General features: G+C 47.8%; 1 pseudogene; it reads left to right on the top strand.

Annotated features, from left to right (window-relative positions):
* Positions 1-2,930: 2,930 nt before the first annotated feature.
* On the top strand, positions 2,931-17,078 carry LOC149336519 (endothelin-converting enzyme 1-like; annotated as a pseudogene).
* The last annotated feature ends 248 nt before the right edge of the window (positions 17,079-17,326 follow it).

Raw genomic sequence — 17,326 nt, 5'->3', positions numbered from 1 at the left:
GCATTTCGGAGTCGTAATCTCTCATGAGGTTCGGGTTCCTGCTTAACCGCTTCGTTAAATACCGAAGGCGATTCTCTGCTACTCCGCGGTTGTCAGACATTTCCAGATCGTCTTTCCAAGGAAGCTTTACTTCATAGCGATCGTTGATCTTCTTGATACTTTTAGTAAAATCTTCCAGGGCTTTGGAGCCTGAATTTGTGGTCGATGTGTCTGACACACCGGTGTTTTCCAACTCCCAGAACATCTTTAGAATCGGATCGGTTTCTCGATCAGGCACGGTCGTTCTCATGACAAAAGCATGTGTGCAAACTGTCTCTTGACATTTGGACAGTACTTGGCCCTGAACTGCCCACCCAAATACCGTCTCGAGGGCAGTCAGCTTGTTGGGCAGCTTTCTCACCCTCCCAGTGGTGCATACCCAGTATTGATTGCAGCCAATCAGCACATCAATCGGTGTGCCGTCGTTAAGACCTGAATCATCACCCAAAGGAAGCATCAGATCTTGAAGTGTTTCTCTGATCAATTCGTTGGGGCAGGGGATGGCCTGTTCACATATGGAAGGTATTTCTAGGGCTTCGATTTTGTACTGCGATTTTGGGTCGTCTCGTCGGAGAAGGCACACTTCAACTCGCCTGAATGTGCGTCTGGTCTGTCCTCCTCCAAATACTCCCACTGACAGTAACTCTGTCCCGAGCAATTTGCACCCGAGTTTTCTGGAGCAGACTTCTGTTATGAAGGTTCTCTGACTGCCACTATCAAAGAGAACTCGAGAGACTTTTCTTGTCTTAGTCCCTTTGTTCAAGGCTGTAACAGCAGGCATTAGGACTGTGCGGTGAGTGGGGTCCTTTTCTGCTCCTGAGGCATGCAGACTCACTGGCTGTACCCCTTCGTTGGCCGACCGTGCGTTCTCGGCTTCGTTGATAGCAGGGTCGCACATCGCTGTCGCATGCCTGCGTTTGCATCTCTTGCAACTTATCTTAACCCTGCATTGCCTTGAACGATGTCCATGCTTCGTGCAACGAAAGCATCTGCCTCTCGCTGTGAGGATTGCCTTCCTCTCGTTTACTGTGATCTTCGACTCGCACTCTTGACTTTCATGTCTTTTTGAGTCGCAAAACACGCATTGCATGCAGTTGGCTGCACCATGCAGGGCTGAGGCCGAAGAAGGGTGAGCGTTCCCTCGATGCGTTCGTGCCTTGTGCCCATCAAAATGAGAAGCAGGCTTACCATGTGCGTCGTCGGGCCTGTCTTCCAGCGTCCTCTCGCGGCTCTCAAGCTCGAAGCGGAAGAATCTGAGCAGGGAGCGAAGCGGCGTCAACTGTGAGCTGTCCGACGACGATGTCGTTGACCCTGAATCGTCGACGACCTCAGACGTCGCTTCCTCTTGGGTCTCAGAGTGTGAACGATGGTAGCCCAAGATCAATTCCTTCGGGAGAGCGCGGAGAAGGAGCGGATACAGAATCGCCTGGTAGCCATCTTCCTCGATGCCCAGCGCCTTCAGCCCCCGCATGTGAACCTGTATCTCATCGTAAAGCCCTCTCAAAGCTCGCACGTTCCTTGCAGAGAACACAGGTTTCACATCGATTAGGCCCTGCATGTGATCCTGAATCAACGCTTCCGGATTTCCGAATCGTTGTCGCAAGATGTCGACCGCGTCGCTGTAGCAATCAGCTGATGCCTGCAGTCCGGCAATTGCTGTCAAAGCCTCTCCGGTCAGCAGCGTCTTCAAGTAGTTCAAGCGGTCGATGTTAGAGAGTTCCGTGTTTTTGTGGACTGCCACCTCAAATTGTTCCCGGAATGGCTGCCATTTTGTTCGTTTGCCGTCGAAATTTGCTAGTTCCAGCTTCGGTAATTTAATCCTTTGAGCTGCGGAGGCGCTACCAACGGTAGCTTGAATCCGGGTTTCCTGATTTCTGCTTCCTTGTTCGGTTTGCTCTTTCTTGAGTTTTAGTCGGCAAATGCAGGTAGAAATTTTGTCATTGTACTCGATGACCTGCTCGAATTCAGCCTCCGCTTCATCTTCTTTGATATTTGGCTCGATTGCCGCGTCTACCTCGTTGAGCTGTTGTTTGACCAATTGTAGGCGTTCAAGAAGCACGCTCACCTTTTCGACGGTGGGTGCTTCCTCGGCAGCCAAGATGTCGTCCGTTTCTTTAGTCAGTCGCGTCGCTTGGCTTCTGGCGGCCTTCCTCTTTTTCTTGAGAACATCCATGTTGCTGTCGTTAGTACGCTGAGTCATTGGGTCCGGTCGATGTTCCTGAGCAATCCGTTCCCGGGTTTCGGCACCAAAATGTTTTGTAGAAACTAAAACTGATTTAGTTCCTCGTTGGTGACAGTAGACTGTTATCGTTTATGTAACTTCGTTTATTGCAAGAAACAAGAAACAATCAAACTGTTCGTTAGGAGGGGAGCAAGAGCTCGAGAAATTACATGCTCATCGTTGGGGCTCCCCGATCGTTCTGCCCTTTTCCGATGCCCCTCTAGACGGAACAGCTCTCCGCCCGTCTCAACCTTTGGCCCCTCTCCCCTCGGGTTCCCAGCGTCCCGTCGCCCGAGGGGAGCCGCCGCCGGCCATAAACAAGCGAGAGGTGTCTGGTTTTCGTCTCGGGAGGCGGGCTTAAGGGAATGACATACAAAAGACACACAGGGTAAAAATGAAAAGAAAACATAGTTTCAACAATATCTGCATAAGCCGCATTCGGATTTCGCCTCGCGCGATTCTGTCATGCAGCCTTTGTTGACTCCGTATGTACAGAACTTTTGCAAATCCCCTTCTCTGTAGCACCTGTAGCGGCGCACCGGTCTAGGTTTGTGGGTTCTCTTGGCATTCTGTCTTTTTATTTTACTTTCGCGCGTGGTAAAAAGAATGCGTGTGCACGTGAAGCGTTCGCATGTAACAAAGAAGAAGCAACCTTCCTGCAGCGTCGGTCATGGACCTCGACTCTCCGGCCAAGGATGGCACGAAGACGCCAAAGGCGTCCAGAATCTCCAAGAAGGCGACAAAGCACCCCAACACCCGAAAGATACAGAACAGGAGAAGGATTCGTCCAGAGCATCGCGTAAGAAGCGAAAAAGGGGCGCCGAGAGATCACCCGATCATCTCAGCGACACAAGAACCCAAGAAGTCGCCGATGATGGTAAGCACGCTTCTGACCAGGCAGGAAAGAATGAAGCCCTCGCCGAGACATCGCCGAACAGAGCAGCAGGCGTTCCTGGTACCACCAGGAACGGTGAGCAGCCAACGTCGTCCCAGCTCCCGACTGCTGAGCGGTGTGACGTCACCGCGAGCCAATTAGAACCACTCGGCCCCACGGAAACAGAGCGTACCATCATGCCATCTTCGAGCGAGGGCCAAGCGATGCTCCCAACAGCAAGCGACGAGTCAGCTGCTGCTGCCACAGGCGGCGTTCCTGGTGACCTCCCCACCGTTCCAGCTGAGCAAGTCCAGAGCGCTGACGCAGAGCCGCAGTACACGACACGCACCATACGCAAGGCGTCTGCATACCAAGTCGGTGTCGAGGCTGAGGAAGCGACGAAGCCGAGCTGCCCTGCAGACCAGCCGAACGCGAGGTCCCTGAGCGCGCTGCCGCAGCCCACCGTGGAGCGCCCTGAAGATGGGAAGAAGCCTTCGGGTTTTGGAATGATGGTAAGCAACGCACTGCGAAAAACGATGGATAGGTTTTAACCAATTCTCATGAGTGATGACGTCTAGCGCTGTACGTCTTTCAACACGGACCGCATTGGGCCGAACAAAGAGCACCGCAGACAGCCTGTTACATTTCAAGTGGGAGAGGTTTTGCACTGTCCCAAGTTTAAGGGTAATTAATTATGTTCACGAGCTCACAGAATTTTTCAGTAAAAATTTGCACTTTAACCCTTCATCAAGGAGGCTCATGGGAAACCATGCTATTACAATGAGTCAATTTAAACGTGTGACAATAATATCACTTTGACTCGGAGTGCTTATGTCCCACCATTGCTCCTACTTTTCTAGTTCTGTTGTTTCCCACTCGCTCCCGCTTGCTGCCTGCTGATAGTGGGCTGAAGCTGCGCATTTTCAAATTTTGGCTGATCTTGTCCCGCTGTGCTGCATCGCCGTTTTGTGGCACGTTTTAATATTTTTGAGGAGGATTTAACCGAAAGTAGTTGCTAAGAAAAGGATAGAAAGAAACTATATGCACTTGAACGCACACTGCACACAGGAAAACAAGTAGCGCTGCTGAAATGTTTCTTTCCCACCTGGGTATAGCAACAGGCTCCAGTGCCTACTGGTCATAGCAGCTGCAGAGAATTTTGCACGTTTTTAACCAGTACGGTTACATTCGGCAAGCTTTATGTTGTTAATAACTGATGCATGCAGATCAGTTAATAATGCAGCTCGCTTTATCGAATATTATGGACAAACGGTGTGCATATCGTGAGATATAAACGCTGACCAAAGGCAAAAAAGCACAAGGGACGCGCGTTCTCGGAAAAAAACTTACTCCAGCTTAGCGCCACTGCCCAGTCACATGGTATTGTTTCTGGATGCTACAGTATGAACGTCCTCTCATACCTTGAGGCATTTTAGGCGAGTGGATTACTAGACTGCTCAGAAATAAACTATTTGCTTGATATTCACGTCCCATAAAAGTTTTGTGCCCATAGAAGGGGATAGTGGGGCAAAACGCGGCACAGAGCAAAACGCGACATCTTGTTACTTACCGCACCGTCGCATTTAAATGAGCTAACATGGTACCTTGGTATTTATGCGGCGACCCCCGCACGTGCAACACGGGAAGCAGCTGAAAAGGCGCAGCATTTTGTCCTTTAGATTTGTCAGAACTGAGCAGCTAAATCAACCTGGCGTCCTAGGTTAGTGAAGGTTAGTAATTACACTCGTTTATTGGTGTAATGTTATTACTGATGATGCCTGTTATGCCTGTTATGATGCCTGTTATGATGATGCCTGTCATGTTATTACTGATGACTACTGATGATGCAGATCATGAAGCAAAGGAATACATTTACAGAATTTACAAGGGTGAGAACTGCAAGTTACAGAAACGAAGTCACACAGACTAACAAATGACTAACTTAAATAAAAAAACAACCTCACACAGAAAAAACTCCACAGTACCTTACTTATCAACTAAATCCATTAGTTAAAACTTAGGTGCTGAGAAAGATACATGCTAAGCACAGAGGCTCTACTTAGACTTATGTCCAAAGCTTTCCCGCCCCATTTTTTGGGTTCCAGAAATAAAGAAGCCAGAGCGACAGTCTATCTCTCGAGTAGGCTCTAAAAGATTGTCTATAACAGTTAATAGGGCCAAATTCCTATTCCTTCATTGGTGGTATGAGTAATATGGTGATTTTACTCAGTCGGTCCTGTGCACTGTTATATTTTACCCCACGTAATGGGACAAAAAGCGACATTTTGAAGTTTTAACTTTAACGATATTTCACTGTGTCCCAATTAACACGTACCCTTCATATTTGGTGAACGTGATGTCAGGATGCTAGGGAATTAGTGGAAAATATTTGTTTTTTTATGTCTGAGAAAAAATAAGGCGATGGTTTGCATATTTATGCCCTGTTGTGCCGCACTCTCCCCAAGTAGTCTACAAAAAAAACGCAATCCTTTGTTTGCTACACTTCTGCTTCATTCTTAATGCCCACCTGACTAAGCAAAAGGCCCCGGACAAAACGAGATGTGCCTTGGCTTTAAGCAGTGTGAAGAGCCGAGAATTTTAATAGAACACAAATGAGAAAGGGTTGCTGTGATGGGCAATAAAAATTTTAATCCAGGCATTGTTACTTTCGTGAATTTGTTACCGAAACCTCAATTAAGTCTTTATGAAACGTGAGTCACATAGGGTTCGATCCCGGCCGCGGCCATCGAATTTCGATGGAGGCGAAATTCTAGAGGCCCGTGTACTGTGCGATGCCAGTGCACGTAAAGAACCCCAGGTGGTCTATATTTCCGGTGCCCTTCACTACGGCGGCCCTCATAGCCTTCGTCGCTTTGGGATGTTAAACCCACTTAAAGCAGTAAATGTATTCTATATGGCTCAGGTTTAAAAATCTTCATTTAGGATGCGGTAATAGATTCATGATTATTAGAAGTGAGTACGCTTGTATTTCAATTTTTATTGCTCATCACTGCAACGTTTTTTCACTTGTGTTCAATTAAAATTTTCGGCTCTGCACACTCTTTAATCAAAGGCACATTTCATTTTGGACGGGACCTTTTGCTTGGTCAGATGGACATTAAAAGCAGGAATGTAGCAGACGAAAGATTACTTTATACACGTTCATGTGCTTTCTGATATATCGCACATACAAAACTCTTGAGCACGAAATAGCGGCGGTCTGATTCATTTTGCTCTGGTGCACCCTTTCAGAGCCCCGAGGTCCCCAAGAGGCGCATCTGCCTCAAATGTTGCGCCGGGACATCCTGCCTATTGCTAGCCATTTTCGGCACTGTGCTTCTGGCATTTCGAGCCCCCTCCCAAGGACGTCACTACGAGACCTGCGACACGCTGGGATGCGCCGCCTACTCTAAGCGGCTGCAAGAGTCCATCAACACCTCAGTGAACCCTTGCGACAGCTTCACCCATTACGTATGCGATGGCTGGAACAGTCGCTATGAAGCCAGCGTCAACGACATTGCGCTCCTGTCCGCTCTCACTCGAATGTACCACATTGTTCGAGATATGAACGTACCCAAGAGTGGTCAAAATATGATGCAACGCGCCGCAGCGTTCTACCTCAGTTGCGAATGCGTTGGGAGAGCCCGCTGCAATGAACTACTACACGTCGCGCGGGCACTGGAAGGAGCGAACGTCGTGTGGCCTCTCAAGGCGCACCGTCCAGATTTCCTACGCTCCCTGCTGCACGTGCCGATTAACCTTCGTTGGGCAGGTATCCTTGCTTTCGAGGTAATCACTACTAAGCGAAATAAGTACCTGCTGCTGCGACCACCGCTAGCTTTCTTCATATTAGGGCGTAGGGCAAGAGAGCAACTCCGTTCCCCTGGCAGCAGGGAGCATTATTTCGAGGTATTGAAAACAAAATTCAAGGCCGCAAGCAGCACTGCAATTCACGGTGACCTGGTGACATTTGAAGAAACACGAAATGTCGAACGTAAGATATGGGATGAGCTTTGGAAAAACGCTGTCGCACATCCGACGTTCAGGATGAAAAACGACATTTTCTACAATTCCGTCCCAAACCTCACGCTGGAGCGGTGGAAGCGAGTTTTGGCCGACTATGGAGTGTCGTTGCGTGAGGATGAAGATGTCAAGTTCCTAAGCGATTCACGGCCCTTCGTTGGTACCTTCCTGAGTTTGTGGAAGAAGTACGGGGAGGAACAGATGCACCTTCTGATGTCCTGGTGTACGGTTCAGGTGGCGGCGTGGTTCGCTAACCAGGAGCTGCTAGTCAACTTCTACGGCACCGAGCAGAAGGTGCAGCTCATACACCGCGCGTTCTGCTTCAGCAAAACTTTCATCCTCACCGGCGACATCCTGCTTCACAGGTGCGTTGTAGTACTTTGGTTCCTGACTGCAGTGATAGTTCGCGGCTTTTGTCTATCAGCGACCATACCTCGGCAAAATCACGAGTGCTCACTCAGGCTCACGCACAAACCATTGGTCAAGCTACGCGCTCACTGAGCCTCACACTCATATAGGCCTCGGCGCTTTCTAACTAATGAACCCAAATTCATTTACGATTAAAACTCCCTTGGGCTCACTCAAGCTCACTAGCCATCAGGTGTCAAGAACTCATAACGAGTCATGGCTCACTCAGGCTGGCGACTCAAGGCTCACTCAATAATTTCAACTCACGACTGATTTGGTCTCACTCGCTCATTTCGATTCACGACTCATCTGGACTCACGACTTATTTGGGCCCGCTCATTTCAACTCAGGACTCGTCTGGGCTCACTCAATTCGACTCACGAGTCATTTGGGCTCATTTAAGCGCAATAAGTATTACGAGTGCACAGTAAACGCGACCGGACTGACCCCGATTCATAATAGTCAATGTTAGCACTGATCACCAAGACTCTAATCATGATTTGAATGCGAGCCCGGACTGGCCTCGACTCAGGTAGGGATCTGAACTTCAGCTCGTACTCACCTCGACTCAGATCATGATGTGAACGTCAATCTGAACTCACTTACGACTCGGGTCATGATCTGAACGCTAGTCCGGACTCACTCACGACTCAGATCATGATCTGAACGTGAGTATAGACTCACTCACGATTCAGATCGTGATCTCAAAATTAGCATGAGTGAGCCCGGGTGAGTCCACTCATGAGAGTTCGCCCACCTAAGTCAGCGACCCACAAAAAGTTCTTGCATAAGCCGGTTCCAAGACGCGCGCAAGCATGATGATTGGCTTTTCGTCAGGATTCCGTAGAAAACTTCATTTACCAGTCCTTTACAACCTAACTGAGACAGACAGACGCACAGAAAAACTATTTGCTGCAAGTGAGTAACTCCTATGTCGAAGAAGCTAGTTCGCTTAGGTAAAAAAGGAATTGTGTCTACATTAAGAAGTGCCTGCAGTCGTTTGGCGTACAAACTATCTCTGAAATAATTAGTATTCTTTTTATTACGCCTAGCCTCTCTGGGTAGCTGTGCAATCATTGAGCCCAAAAACAGCGCGGTAAAGACACTGAAGCGTAGTTCACAGACTCATCTGTCAACAGAGAACCGCGAGGTAGAGTTTCAGAGAAGCGCTGGGTGCTTTGTGCTGTAGAGCCGTTGAAAGCGCTGCCTGTGGAGACACACTTCTTTTCCGGTCTTAAAATACCACAAACAAGCAGTATGAGATAAAAACATGAAAAAATAGAAATAACACTGCTGGTTTTGTGTTCGTTTGTTTCTTCCAAATACGAGGAAAATGTAGGTCGCGAAGCAGCTAGCAAAATAATTAACGGCAAGTTACTTTAATTACAGCGCTTTTTTGCATTGTAACATAAGAGATTGAAATGAGCACATCCCTACCCATTGAAGATATTGATGTCGCGTGATATAATGTTGTGTTATGCGCTTGTGTTATTCACAATATAATCAGAGGACGTCTGCACTTCGTCGATTTCAGCGGATTTCTGGTTATGTGAGGACTTTGTTGGGATGAGCGAGGGCCGAAACATGGCGGGCGGGCTTTTGGTTCATAGCTTCTCGTGCTCATTGAAGAATATTTGATTTACTGCTGAAACACTGGCGCGTGTACTGCTGTGACTTCGCTCGCTGCGTTCACTATTCCCTTCCTTTCTCTCCTTAGACTAGAGTGAAAGTCGCTTGTCTCTTCTCAAGTCCCTCACTCCGCTCTTAACATTTGCGCTGTGTGTCACGGTCAACGGTCAAGAATGTACTGCTGCAGCACCCGCACTCATGTGTATATGTCCGCTTTGCGCATAGCGGGTTGTCATGACGGTTTAAGAAATGAGAAAGAACTAAACAGCGGGCTGCTTCCTGAACCCCACGGTTCTTCAGCTTCATTTTAACATAACGCCACGAGACGAAAGTGAAGTGACACATAGTGCATATTTACAGATTCAGCGACGTCACTCTCCCTGGGGATCTTCGGCCTCAAGCACGGGCGCTGATTTTGGACGTCCGTCAGTCTCTGCATGGGCAGCTTCTACGCTGGAAGCTTTATGATGAGAACGTGACTGCGATCCACGACTGGAACTCCACATCTGTTGCACTGCAGTACTTCGACAAACAGGCAGGAGAGGACTACATCGGCAAATCAGGTACGTATACGCGCGGATAGGCACCCGGATAAACACTTGCCCGAAAACAGTTCCCGTTAGTCCTAGACTTTCCCTGCGGGCAGTCAAGTTGGAGTATATGTCACAGGAAGTGAAACAGTTCAATAAACCCCAAAGTTCTAACTTTCTATGATAGCCCGGTGGCTGCAAGATTTGTTTCTGTTCCTAAATCCGGTGACACTACAAATGCGTGCAAATATACCGCCCCATTTCACCTACCTGTGCTGAATCGAATATCATTGAAAATATCCTGAAGCCGCTTGTAACATTCATCGGCAAAAACAATCTAATCGTTTCTAAAACGCGGCTTTAGGAAAAGGCTACCAACTACAACCCAATAATAACTCCCCTGTACGTCCAAGACGTCCACAGGACATCCAAGGGAGATTTAGTGCCCATTGGGAACGTACTTGTTGAAAACTATTCATGGCCTCACATTCGCTCTTGAAAAACACAGCCACGATGACGCCTTGTTCCTTTAATCAAACGCTTTTGGTGCCAAAGCAGTTATGCGCTCACCAAAGCCAACCATGAATCTTTCAACCGACCTTACGGTCTTCAGCCGTTGCCTGAGAAGAGAGACGCCAAGTTAAGTTTCTTGCGCGTGAAATAAAAAAAAATTAAATGAATTAGCCCTGACTGGGGTTTGAACTGGGGGTTGTCTTCGTGCTGGCGCGAAGAGGTCAACTTCGCTGGTCAGAGCAACAAAGCACTATGATTCCACCTCATCCGAACATGCCTCGTGTTAAACTGCAACACACACTCCCGCTGTGCATTGCACATCGTGGTCTTCATCAACTTCGATTTGCGGCGCGAACCGATCAGATAAGCTTAACCTCGACCAGAGCTTAACCCGCGTCGAATATCGTCGACAGACGAGCCGACGACCCAGCAAAGTAAAACCATCAGCCAAGCAGGATAAACACATGCACTCGCACGTCTGCTAGGTATAACTGCGTTAAAACTCTTCATTTTCATCACGCGTTGCACTCAGAAAATATGCTTAAACTAAAGCGCTTCCTTTCCTGTCACACTGTTTCAAAGTGGTTGAAATATCTTCCAGGCCGGTATCAGTAAGTGCAATTCCAAGGCCACGCATCAGGCCTTTTTATAGTAACGTCTGGTGTGCATCATAGACCGAAGAAATGGGGTGGATCCATCGTAGTTCTAGTTACATCAACGACCTGACGTCAAATCTCAAAGCAACAGTGCAAAGGGGCTGCATTATTAAGAAAAATTAGGCTGCATGAATATCATGTAATTCTCTACCAAAGAACAGCGAAATGGGGTCTGGAATGAAAGATGACGCTTAATCTCGAGAAATAAAATTTTACGACCACATCGAGAAAAAACAACCCCCTCCTTGGGTTCGGTGAGTCTTGGCTTCCGTTATGTGTATGTACTATCGCGGAGAAAAGTGCTGTACTCCACGCGGAGGAAACCGGAGCAACGGAAAAATGCGGCATTTCGACGAGCTAAAGCACGAAACATTGAAACGAGCCAAGCGACATGCCTGGTGATAATAAAGGTCGCGCATTGTCTGTCTCGATCCCAGATTCCGCCTGTAGATGGCGTTGCAACGCAGTTTTCCGTTGCTTCGGGTCCTGGAGCATGGAGTACACCACTTCTGTCCCCTATAGTACATATTGTATGTGCACGCACTGCAGATGCGCTCTGATACTTTCACGTGTGCCCTTTCCCGCTTTACTCATCGCTATCGCCGAGCGCATCTGCAGTGCGTGCACATACAATATGTACTATAGGGGACAGAAGTGGTGAGCGCCTCGCCTGCGTTCGACGATAACCGTGAACGACTTATCTAAATGTGAACGCTTTCCTAAATCATTCACTTTCCAGCCCACGCAGATGATATTCGCATTGGTCACCACGTGATTGCTTGACGATTGTGTTTTGCGACTAACTGCAACTGAGGGCTACGCTGGGCCTGCTGGCTTCTGGGAAGTCTTCTGGGCAGATGGTGCTGTGCGGTGCGTCGAGATAGGCCACATGTGGACGTAGTACGATTGTACACCGTTTCCATTGCCGGATTACAGAGCCCAAGGATGTCCACCAGGAAGGCTTAGTGGACATGGGCGGGTCGCTGGTGGCCAACTGGCAACTCGCGGCTCGAGCTTCGTTCCGGAACCGTTTTTCCCGGCGTCTGTCCAAGGTCATCCAGGAGCTGGGACTGTATGTACTCCACGCTGTAGGGAGGGAACGCGACGTGTCCCTGCTGCCGTACGCCTTCAGCTTTCCATACTTCGATCATGGAGCCACTCACGCGCTCAACTACGCCGAAATCGGCAGTCGCTTGGCGGAAGCGCTCAGTCAGCTCTTCCTCTGGGCCTACTTTACGTCCCCTGAGGCATTATGTGCCTTCAGGGACCACTTTAATTTTAATTGTATGGAGAACGGCACATCAATTGAGGTGAGAGTAGAACCAAGCCATTCAGAGTTCTTAGCAGACTACCAGAGTATTTTGTGCACAGTCTTGAGCGCCTCACTACCGCCTCCTTGGCGACTGAGTGGCGTAATGCTGTCGCACCGAAATAATCTCCTTAGTATTCAGCTTGTTCTATTCATATATTGCTGTGCCCTTCTCCGCACTCTGGGGGTTTTCCAGGAGAAGGCGCTCAAAATAGAACGCGGAGAACTCCTTCGTCAATACCGTCAATCCCCGTTAATAATAAAACGAGTTGATCAACAGTATTGAACACGAAGTGTTGCTTTCTTCGTGTCTCTATACTTTTTGAGCGAAAATTTACTTGTGATGGGAGACAAGGGCAGACGTCTGGCATGCAGCACGCAGACTCGTTATTACGCACTTATATGATGTGTTACAAACTTAAAACGCTCGCATCTGAAGCTTGAAGCATGACTTTTCTAGCTAACGTGTCCATATTTGGGAGCACTATAGGAAGAATGGGGTGGAGCGCATATGGCAGGTTCTCTCAGATCATGAATGGTAGCTTACCAATGTCCCTGAAAAGAAAAGTATAGAACAGCTGTATCCTACCGGTACTCACCTATGGGGCAGAAACGTGGAGGCTAACAAAGATGGTTCAGCTTAAGTTAAGAACAACGCAGCGAGCTATGGAAAGGAAAATGATAGGTGTAACGTTAAGAGATCGGAAGAGGGCGGAGTGAGTGAGGAAACAAACGCGGGTTAATGACATCTTAGTTGAAATCAAGAGGAAGAAATGGGCTTGGGCAAGGCATGTAATGCGAAGGCAGAATAACCGCTGGTCCTTAAGGGTAACGGAGTGGATATCAAGAGAAAGCAAACGTAGCAGGGGATGGCAGAAAGTTAGGTGGGCGGATGAGATTAAGAAGTTAGCGGGGATACAGGGGCGGCAACTGACAAAGGACAGGGTTGTTTGAAGACACATGGAGAAGCCTTTGCCCTGCAGTGGGTGTAGTCAGGATGATGATGATGAAGATGATGATGATAGGAAAAGCACGATAGGAGAGCCGATCAACTTCAGCATTGGTACAACTTGCTAATAAAATCAATCTAAATTATTTCCCGCAAATAGTCTCTTTACAGGGTGTCAGTCATGTTGAGAGTACTTTCTAGCAAACGTTTCTGGCAAATCGACAATGACAGAATATCTCTCGCGACATTCGCTCGCAACTCGGGCGTGGTTCAGGGACAGCAGGGACGCAGCAGGTTTCGAAAGCTTGTTACTGCATGCCACGACTGCAAGCAATACGTGTGGGTCAGCACATCGATGTCCAGCTCTGCGGCTGCTATATTTTAAGGCGAAAGCCTTTAATGCCTCATACTGTCGTGACCAAGACGTGTTAGCAAATGTGTCCGCGTTTCGGGTGCATGCTTATGTGGGCATATGCCAATTAATAGCCAATCGATACTTAATCGGGTGGAATCGAAAAACATCAGAACATGATCATGTTCCGATGTACAGGGATTTCATGATTTTATCATTGTATTTAATGACTAAATGACTAACTGGTAATTAGTAGTTGTTAAGAAGTGGCATGTGGGACTGTGCACTGCGCCTGTACCTTAACTAACACTAATTAATCAGTGTACTAGTTAAGGCCACATTAACTATCACTAACCACACATTAACTAGTATCACGAAAGTTGTAAGTCATGCTTAATTATTATTAACCATCATTAATAGTTAGACGTTTCATAGACATTGTGTAGAACACTCTAGATAGTTCCATCACTTGACAGGTGAGTGACAGGACATGATGGATAGCATTAGAGCAATGTTAAAGACCAATTAGACTAATTAACCTTTCTAGTCAGACCACATAAATAAATAAAACCGAGTAGGAAATTGGTCGAGTAGAGAAAGCGAACCAGGGGCTCCGGAGTGCGAGACGAGCACGCTAACCACTCCGCCATGCCAGCCCGATGGCTTGGAATGAACAAAGGCGCGTCTAGCTAATACGGCGCCTTCGTTCACTATCATCTTCTTCCCTTCTCTTACGGCGAGGTTCAAGTGTCCACCCAGATATGCGAGAGAGAGAGAGATACATTTCTTTTCCTCAAAAACGAATTTACTGTCGAGCAAGGCATAGAGCCGAATGGGTGATGACGTTGTGTGAACTCCCTGGCAGCGTTGCAAGACGCCGTCGCGTTCCACACAGAGGCGAAGCTTAAAGGGTCAGTCTACTGAATTTTATCGACCATATTTTCTTTGCGGCAACCGATAGCTCTTTACTCAAATTACCGTTTAGCCAGCTGTGGTGCCAAGGAGTGCGGTAGAACATTTTAAAACAGAATTCATTAATGTGGGAACACATCTGTATGAGATGGTAGTCTCATCTGGCAACCATCTGGATTTCCGCCGCGCGGCGACAAACATGGCGGCGCCCGTCGAAGCCGGACCTCTCGCTTCGGACTGAATTCTCGTTGTTGCTGCCTTTTTCAGTGCGTTCCCTGGCCATAAATGGGGTGCCTGTCTTTCGCTTCGTCTCATCTCACCTCTAAGAAAACATATAAGAGATAAATTTGCTTTATTTTAATAATTAGAGTGACGATTCTGCCGCTCCTAGGCTTAAGTGGAGAGTCAGTTTGTATACAGCAATGGTTCCCGTCCTGACGACCAGATGGCGCCACTATACGCTGAGTTTATTTTTGCGTCTCTGCTAGCATACGCTGAGCTAAAAGTGGGAATGTGCCTGCGTTTTGCGTACGTGTAACAATAAATATTCATGTGATTTACAGAAAAAGCGAGCGGTACGCCTTCTACAGTTTACTAAAACAAAACGTGCGTTTCTCTGACATTGGGGCATACAAATGGTACGTAGTATATTCACTTATGCTTCTACAAAAAAAGACTACCACTTTCTTGAACAAAATGAACGTTTGGGGTCGCCACCATGCTTTTTTACGCGACTTTTAACGCCGAAATAAAATATAAATTCCTGCCTAAACCGGGCGCAGACCCCTCGTTATTGATGTTATAGGGTGCCAACTACCAGAATATGCCATTATTTATACACTCATCTCGGTGAGTAGACTGACCCTTTAACATCTGAATCATGCACACATCAGTGACACAAGCAACAACACTGCGCTTTAGGCTTTGGCCTCACCACACTTTAGGTCAACAAAGTGCCCCCTTGAATTTTTTAAGGCGGAAGCCTTTAGCGCCTCATCGTTGTAAGCAGCTGTCGACAGAAATGTCACGCTTTTCAATTGGTCGAAACGGTCGTGACATCACAGTGCGCGAATTTCAAACGGGGCAAATTGTACTGTGGCTACTAACCATGCAACCAATTAAAGGGATCGTATAGTGATGCTCCAAGTAAGTTTGACTGAGTTTAGTTAATTGCTTACTTAACCAATCAGTCTAATTAACCTTTCTAGTCAGACCAGATAAATAAATAAAACCGAGTAAGAAATTGGCCGAGCTTGGGAATCGAACCTCGGTCACCGGAGTGCGAGTCGAGCACGCTACCACTCTGCCATGCCAGCTCGATGGTTTGGAATGAACAAAGGTGCGTCTATACGTTCACTCCCATCTTCCTCCCTTCCCGTTACGGCGAGGTTTACGTGTCCACCGAGATATGGGAAAGAGAGATACGTTTCCTTTCCTCAAATACCAATTTACCAACGAGCAAGGCTTACTTGTCCGCGTTTAAGATTGGTCCAAATAGTCGTGACGTCACCGCGCGCGAATTTTGACGGGTGTCCACCGAAATATGTGTGACAGTTACTGCGCAACTTGCTTTCCTCAAATACAATTTTCGACTAGTGTCTACTGAGATATGTCAGACAGTTAATGCGGAATTTCCTTTCCTCAAATACAATTTTCATTTTGTTCATTACGGCCCCTCTTTCTTCTTTCACTCACACTTCCTCCCTTCCTGTACGGTGCGGCTCAGGTGTCCACCGAGATGACAGAGAATTACAGCCCCATTTCCTTTCCTCAAAAAAGCGTTGCGTTCAAAGGGCAACGCATCGCGCCGAACGGGTGGTGGCGTTCCTTGGACTCCGTGGCAGCGCTACAACACGCTGTCGCGTTCCACTCCTAAAGGCGAAGCTTAAACGTCATTAATGGAAGTTAGTTAATGCACCAACAAAATGTACAGTGAACAATCGCGTAGCAGAATGCAGCTCTCAGGCTTTCGCCTTTCACCACTTTAGCCGCTAAAGTTCCTCGTAATTTGTTCTTCTAAATCGCATATACAGCGCCCTTCTGCTTTCAGCCCAGAAATTAATTCTCGAAAAAATAACGGGTCAGTGTTCGCAATCCAGAAAGATATATATGCTATCGGAATCAACAAAGGTGATCAGTTTAGCATGCGCACTGTTATAAAGTGCTCTGGTGCAGTTTATATTTCCAAAAAGACTGTCTACCATAATGTGAAAAGTACAGACTGATGGTCGAGTTGGCGTTACATTGCCCACCACGTATCTATCTTCGTGTGTGCGCGCATGTACGTGGGCTGCACCGTAATATCGCGGCCGTAACATTCCGAGCTTTATCAAAGTTTCCGGTTTGAATATTCACTCTCGCCGATCGACCGGACTACATTTGCGCCTTACCTGGAGCCCCTCTCCCTGAAGACTGCTCTGTACGCGTACAGAGCGCGCAACGCCGCGACAGACGTTCGAGTCCGCGGCCTCGAGTTCCTGAGCCCAGAGCAGCTCTTCTTCGTCGCCGCGTGTTACGTGCTCTGCGCGAGGACCAGCGGGCCTCCGGGCATCGCCGACGGGCACTGCGACAAGGCGTTTCGTCACGTCGCCCAGTTTGCGGCTGCGTTCGGATGCGCGCCAGGCACGCGCATGGACCCCTCGCATCGGTGCGAAATTTTGTGACTCCTTCATGTGGCTTTTTGACTCTCGTGTTGTTGTGATTTGAGTGAATAATAGGGAAACCTTTACTGAATGTTCAAGACAAGCGAGCCTGCTACTCCTTGTAGAAAATTTGTGGAACTAATTGTAAATGGTGGCACTGTTACCGCCAAAGACAGTTTTTACACAGATATGTCTGATAGCAATCGCCACCGTATTGTTATATGCGAGCAGTCAAACGCCACAAAATTTCGGAAATCTTTCGGAAGGGA

This window comes from Amblyomma mixtum, chromosome 7 (genome assembly GCF_055824585.1).
Source record: "Amblyomma mixtum isolate Tamu chromosome 7, ASM5582458v1, whole genome shotgun sequence".
In the NCBI taxonomy this organism is placed as follows: Eukaryota; Metazoa; Arthropoda; class Arachnida; order Ixodida; family Ixodidae; genus Amblyomma; species Amblyomma mixtum.
Note: the sequence above shows the minus strand (reverse complement) of the source record. Positions and strands in the feature narration are given on the sequence as shown.